This window comes from Pinus tabuliformis, chromosome 1_2, assembly GCF_031772625.1.
Source record: "Pinus tabuliformis cultivar Carrire ecotype Pingquan chromosome 1_2, CPIR1, whole genome shotgun sequence".
NCBI lineage: Eukaryota > Viridiplantae > Streptophyta > Pinopsida > Pinales > Pinaceae > Pinus > Pinus tabuliformis.
The window spans coordinates 1208758989-1208766685 of NC_142298.1; the positions used below are offsets into that span (position 1 = coordinate 1208758989).

Here is a 7697-nt window from a genome sequence, read left to right on the forward strand (position 1 = left end):
ATCCTCTATATTAAACGGGTTGTAAATGTTTGCTGCACTGTACAAGAAATTCATATCACAGTATTACATCAGTTGCCCTCTGAAATACTAAACCTGTTATATTTTAGCAGAGCTAAAGTTCTCCTAATTTGCTAAATTATTTTCCCTGGCGTGGGGTATTTCCTATTATAACTACATGAACTCCTTCAACACACAGATCTAACCAGCTAGCAACAAAAAACACTTAGGTCTAATTTCATATCCGGATTAAAGAAATGTTCTTGATTAAAGAAATCTTGTCTTCACAACTTTTTAAACGTTGGCCTTTAATGCATACCTGACAAATTGTACAGAAGCTCGTGTGCATCATACGTTAAGCAGAGGATGGGGTTGAATCCATGTGGAGAGACAGTTGCAACTTCAGCTCATGTTTATTGGCAAGATATATTTCAATAGTTCCAAGTCTATTGAGCCATAAATAAATTGGAGCAATACTTCCAAGTCTATTGAACCTATATTAAAGAAATTAAAGCAATATATGGGCACTGTTGAATCGAAACAGTATCCAACCATAAACATATAACATATGTTATCCCGCGTATTAATAGCTGAATAACCTGGTAAATAAGCCTGGTCATGTTTACGAGGGAACCATATGTTGCATTCGTTGACACACACAAAAGAATCTTGGTACTTTGTAGAAAAAGAATCACTAAAAGTCCACAACTGCGAAATGGAACATTAGATGTGGGCATTAGAAATATATACCTGTACATTCAACCAAAATGCACCGGGTTGATATTGACTTATGTTTTCTGGTCGAAGCAATGGATATAAATTGTCAAATGCATAAGAGCGGGATTGGATTGACTGAATTGCTGCAAAAAATTGAAGCATCAGATTCTTGTAATTATTTAAATTCATCAAAATCAAGAAATCCCACTACGAAAGTATAGATTCCCCTTTTTAAATCTCCATCAACTATAATATCTATTTGACCTTGGCTATGAAAAGGTCACACTAAGTATTTTCTGTTATTATAAGAGGGCCTCGGAGAGCCGGTTAAAATAAACCTGGACCATGGCATTACTGCATGCAAATAGTAGGCTCGAATTTGGCGTTTCGATCATTCCTATGAAATCTTTAACTGAATTGCACAATGCACCGACATTAAGATCAGAGTCTCTCTCAGAAAATTACGCCAGGTAAAAGAAACGAACATAAATATTGGCTTAAAATTTAAAGTCACTGTAACTGTGATCGAAATCAAAGAGACCCAAACTTCTTTCTGTTCCTTGTCACTGCAACTGTGTCTAGCCCTAAAGCTCTTCGTGCTGTGCGTCTTCTGAATCAATGGCACGATCCAAAATACCACCAGGTGTAACACTGTGTCCAATAACGAATCTAATAACAATGCCTTTCTTCTCCTCCAACTGCTTCAGTTTGGATCCTGTGAGGAACAAAAGGTCCAATTATCAAAATCAACGGATATCTAGAAAAGCTACAGACAGCAGAATATCCCTGCCCTAGGTTAATACACGCTCATGAGAACTATTTTTGCAATTAAAAGCATTTATTGTTTATTAACCAGATTTCAAAACCTAAAAATTTATTAGCAATAACTGATATGGACCTTGTGGCATCCAGGTTTCTCGAACAGAGTCCCGCCGCTTTCTACTGCTAAAAGTTGTATTGATTCCAATCACAACAAATGCCTTCTGGCGTACCTCAGGGCCTTGTCCATCAGGCTTCAGTCCGAGCAACTGCTAATTCCATTTCAAGAGAAGAAATTGTTTTGTCTAACGATCTGGAGACAAGAATTCGCAAGCTCAAATGAAGGGTTTCAATTTCGTTGTCAAAAAAGTGCACACAAACAAAGACCAAATCCAAATTTTATACAATAACAAGAAATCCTGTGCCATCGATGCCTAAACCATAGAAAGATAAAGCCACCTCAGTGTCAAGGGCATTTGATAACTACAACTTACTACCCTATGAACTGCTAAATACGTATGATGAATTAGCAAAATATTAGGCAATGTAGCTGAAATAGGCAATATTCAGGGTAGTGATCATGAATGACAGCCAACATAAGTTAACCCATAAATCGAAAGAGAACAATGAAAGTCGCTGCCTGTTACCTCGAAACAACACAATCATCATAGGCATCCATGAATGACTTCGTTAAAATTAAGGGTGCTAGAATAGTCACATAAACAGGTAGAACAAGGTCTTTAAAACTGCTCACTGAATGGCATAGATAAGATAGGGAGCGAACACGGCACTCCAAACTTTCCCCTGCCAACGAGCCTAAGCCTAAGCCTAACCCCGTTTTCTTGTCGGTTTGCATTTCAACTCTGCAAACAAAAAAGGCATTAAGAGCCAGCAATGGTTTGAGCTCCACAAAATAGAAAAATGGTAAAACTTGAATTGGCATCTAAAGAAACGGGAAAGGAGGCCGGAGTTCGCACCATTCTGCTGTCAAAAGGCAGTCTTCATACAATTGCCGCCAAAGTCAGACTTTTAGCACAGGAGTCCTTGATCAGATGATGTCAAAGATTCACGATTCAATACAAATTATAGCCAGTTCAACCATAAATACGAAAGAAATCGTCGAAACGCATTAAGAATTTAAGTATTGCAATTTACCACAGCAGGGCAAGGCACCTGTGTGCTGTCAAATGCTTCATCTGTAATTCCATTTCTGACCAGATAACCCTGAAAAACTAGCCATGCAAGAAGTCAGTAGGCCTGAATGAAGCCTATGAATTTCAATTAGATTAGCAAAGAGACTGGACGTAGTAATAAACAGGCTAGTAATAAAAAGAAAAAACGAATAATTAAAAGTTATATAAAAAATTATTAAATAAAATAATATGACAATTAGAATATATAAATATATAAAAGTCGCCACAGCCGGACCACTGGAATTCATGCTACCGCATGGATACCAAGTGTCGCGTTACCTGCACCCTAAGATCGCCATGATCGAGCGACGAAGCTGGAATACGTTGTAAGTAAAGATAAGAAATCAAAGAACCTTCCAGTATATGCTGTATAGGAATACCTAGGATGTTTCAGCCTGTGTGTTGATCCTGACGATACAGAAAAGCCAGAGAACTTTCCTGCGCGTCTTTTTTCCTTCATTTTCCAGAGATAATTGGTATCTCAGACTGCCGGCTCCCGCTCAGAAAGGCCTTGCCCTGTTTAATTTAATTGTCTTCTTCTGGGCTTAGATGTGACAGAGAATTCTAGATTTTAGGGGCGCCCTGTGTTCGATTTTTCGATGGCAATGGAGAAACAGAAAGAGACAGAGAAGGAATATCCAGACCCTGGATTTATTTCAAGCTGCAAGGGAGCTAAATTTTTCATGAAGACGATTATAATTATGGGTTTTTTGCTTATAGCAGGCCACTATTTTCTATTTGGAAGACAAGATTTCTCCTCCTATAAATCTCTGGCACAAGCATTTCTCCAGGGAGATTCGAACCCTGGTGCATACAGTGTCGAAATCAGAAAAACAGAGCTGAAGGATATGATCATGGCAAGTAAAATGCACAATACTGGTATTGTCATGAACAGCACCAGCAGAATCACTGAGTTAATTCATGTGAAAGAAGATCCGAACAAGAGGGTGTTTCGTCCTTATGGGAGCGTTGCATACTTGTTTATCCAAATGGGCGCTTACAGAGGAGGTCCAGCCACGTTTGTTGTAGTTGGGCTCGCTTCCAAGCCTCTCCATGTTTATGGAAAGCCACGATTTGAATGTGAATGGATCCCCAAGAATTCGTCTTCTGGAAGATTAATAAAGGGCAAGGCCTACAAAATGCTCCCAGATTGGGGCTATGGCCGAGTTTACACAGTCGTGGTTGTCAATTGCACATTTTCTCAGAGCGTGGGCACCGATGACAATGGTGGAGAGCTCATTCTTCACGCAATCCATGGCGACGAGTTTGGAAAACTAGAGAGGATCGTTGCTCTCGAGGAAGAAAAAGGTAGCTACAATGGCTCTGTTTATAGCCAGGCTCCTCCCTATGATTATCTCTACTGTGGTTCCTCCCTGTATGGTGACCTGAGTGCTCAAAGATGAGGGAGTGGATGGCTTATCATGCCAAATTATTTGGGCCTAGATCGCATTTTGTTTTTCACGATGCAGGTGGAGTGCATCCCCAGGTTAGAAAGGTGTTGGAGCCATGGATCAGGGCAGGTCGAGTGACATTGCAGGATGTAACAGAGCAGGAACAATATGATGGGTATTACCATAATCAGTTCCTTATTGTGAACGATTGTTTGCACAGGTACAAATTCATGGCGAATTGGACTTTCTTCTTCGATGTAGATGAGTATTTGTATATTCCCCGTAGGAAAACATTGAAATATGTTTTGAAGGAGCTCTCTGGTTATACTCAGTTCACTATTGAGCAATATTCCATGTCCAATAAGCTTTGCTTGCACAATAAACTGGACAGCAGCTCGGCCAACAATACTTATTCCAAGTAAGACCCATTATAGTTTCAATTAATTAGTAGTAAAGATTCGATTATGGTTTTTGGATTTGAAATTCAATGTGATAATTCTGTTGTGCAGGGAATGGGGATTTAAGCAGTTGGTGTTCATGGACGGGACGTGAAGAGAGGGATAAGGAGGGATCGAAAGATATTTCTAGAATCTGCTATCTAGATAAGGAGAACTTACAGTTTGTCATGGATTCGATACAACAGGTCGCAGGTTCGAAGCCCCGCAACTGACGTTTTCGACGCCTGCTCCACAAAGCCTGGGTCGGAACATTGTGCCCTGATGATCTGCCGTCCAGTCCGAGTGCGAGCTCCCCGATCTGCTCCCCCGACAGAAAACCGAGGCAGGGCCAGATACTACCACAAGGAGAATATCTGGAGAAAGCTTCCAAGTCCAGCCACAGAGCAGCCTTGCCGTTCATTCCGCAGCGCATCTGTGATAGCAAACAGAGCATTGGTTTTCATTCAAACTCCAGCGCAGCGAGAGGACCAGGTTCAGGTTGTTACCGGGCACTAACCCTTTACTCTTTTACGCCTTTGCTGAAACCGGCAGACTTGAACTGTAATATTTGATGGACGGCGCAGAGCAGAGCATTCACTACCAGCATCATATTGAGATCGAGCAGTTCCACCGCCTTACCCCGAACCACCTTATAATAACAGCTGTTGAACCACCGCATGCACCAGCTGCCAATGCACAACCTTGTAACAGCGAACAAGAAACCTTAGGAAAGCTTCGCATACCCCGGCAGATAATAGCAATCAAAGTAATGTTAACATTAAAACCAGACCGGTGACAGTTAGCGAAAATGCACCGGGCTTATTGCTTTTAAGCTATGGTCGGGCCTCTTCCGCCTCGGGAAGAGGCCAAATAAGATGGCAAAAGTTAAGTTCCAAATAAAACTTTGGTTATCCGGCACAGCGCGTTTGAGAGCGTTTGAAAACTTTGTAATAATCACAGTATAACACAGGACTAAAACTTGAAACTAATGCTAACTCGGACCCGATCGATTACTATAGTCCCTGCCGAATGCCAGATGGCAGGGACTAATAAGTTATGGAAAGAAAGTTAAGGTAATAAAGTATATGGTAACAATTTATAAAATATGATAAGGTTTATTGCAATAAATTTTTATAATGAAAATATTTAGGGTAGTTTATAAATCATATTAATATCAAAGTTATTTTCTTTGGGATTGGCAAGGAGTTATCAGATTCAAGAATTAGTTTAAAGAGAAAGTGTCAAAATTTTGAATATGGTGGATAAGTCCAATGATAAAAACTCTTGAGGTAAGGTAGAGGAGAGATTCTTTAAGCTAGAAGAACAAGTAGTTGGTAACTCTCACAACATGTCCCTCATCATGGAGATCGGGTTTGGATGCTTTGAAGATGTTGGTGGCTCTAACTTAGAAGTTGGATTGACTGAGAAATCGGAAGATAATGATGACCTAGAAAAGAAGCTAAAAAAGAGTCAAAACAAGAGCAACAAAGTTTTGGCATCATTACTCTTTTCATAACCTCTACTTAAAATAGAACAGAAAGTGGAAATTCAAATTTACCAAAGCGAGATGATGTTGTTAATTTGAGTCCCTAGTTGCAACAATTAGAAGTTTACTTTATTGTCCATAACATAGAGGAAAATCAAAATATTACATTTTCCCAACTACAATTAGAGGGGCAAGCCCTTACCTAGTCGGAAAGCTACATAAAGATAATTAGGTTGGATGGTGATCCCCCAAAACTAAGTGAGGGACATTTAAAACCATGATCAAGTCCCAGTTCTACCCTATTAGGTATGTAGAGGACCAATGGACCATTAGCATCAACTTATGATGCACCAAAAGAATTTTATAATCTTCTAACGCACGACATAACTAGATCAACACTATCGGAGTGCAACAACTACGAAAGTATCTTACTTAAGCAATTAGAGTATGCAAAATGAAACAAAACTAAATATGAAGGAATCAACAATGTCAATAACAAGAAAAAATCAAATTGATATAATCTAACTCTTTATTGAATAATATGTTAATTCATCAAATGGATTACAATCTAGAAGTTTGGCTTAATAATTTAGAATATTCAATGAAATATGATAGAGAAAAGGTAGATAATACGAGGCCTCCTATAGCACAAGAAAATTTCTTTCCTCTTTTGTAGATCATGAGTTGAACCTTTTCTTCCCTATTGCGAACTACTGGGACTCCCTTCTCCTTTGTTATTTCAATACATTTATAATTTTATTTTGAATTGTTTAATTCATATGGTAGCCCAACAAGCTAAGTACTAAAAAATATGAATGCATAATTTTTTTAATCTCATTTGCATGAGCCCAAGGATGCTCCTACATCAAACAACCTTGGTAATAGAAAACATGAGCATTTAGCGACAAAGGATGGAACTACAAACACTTTGAATAATGTAGGCCACTAAAGGTAACCTAATTCCTCCTCTACAATCCATAATGCATCCCCCCAAATTTGTATTATTCAATTTGATTAAATATTCAAATTGATCTTGACGTTGGTTCTTTTGACTAACTCTTTTTTCTAATATCTCTTCATTTTCTTATATGGGCTTGACTACAAACATCTTTCCCATTCTTTCATGGTGCCTACTCCACCATCCTCTTCTTCTTCATCAAACTCATATATTTCATAAATATTAAATATTGGAGAAATGCCAAAAGCCTTTGATAAATCCAACTTATAAGCATTATGAGGTATTTTTCTCAAAATCTTGCACTGATCAATTTTCTCATACTTGAAATTGTCATATGTTCCTATGGGAAATCTATCATTCCTCGAATATGACAATATTATATCTCCCTCTTCAAAAAGCTTGAACATTTTACACATATCCAACTTTTTTTTATAGCTAACATTACTCTTTGGTATATTTTTTTCGACCTTCTCATTAATTTCATATGATGCTTTCCACAAAATTATTTGCATCAAAACTCCTCCTATCATTGAATTTTGGCACTTAACCAAGTCTAAAACACCTCTTGCAGAATTACCATACACTATTGGAATGGAATTTTAGTTCGATATTTCACTAAATTGTTGTAAGAAAATTCAACTTTAGCTACAACTAAATCCCATTGACTTGGTTTGCCTCCAATAAAAAATCTCAAAAAAAATCCTAGACTTTAGTTATCTACCATTATCTAACCATCTATTTATGAATGATATGTTGAAT

General features: G+C 38.3%; 1 long non-coding RNA gene and 1 pseudogene across 1 annotated transcript; one reads left to right on the plus strand and one right to left on the minus strand.

The window, feature by feature from the left end:
* Positions 1-2263: 2263 nt before the first annotated feature.
* LOC149210611 (uncharacterized) lies at positions 2264-2693 on the minus strand. The gene is made up of 3 exons (XR_016252290.1): positions 2629-2693; positions 2451-2516; positions 2264-2336 (listed from the first exon to the last, which is right to left on the minus strand). It is a non-coding gene; the product is annotated as an uncharacterized LOC149210611 (long non-coding RNA).
* A 572-nt stretch (positions 2694-3265) lies between these two features.
* LOC149210612 (galactan beta-1,4-galactosyltransferase GALS1 pseudogene) lies at positions 3266-4659 on the plus strand (annotated as a pseudogene).
* Positions 4660-7697: the final 3038 nt, after the last annotated feature.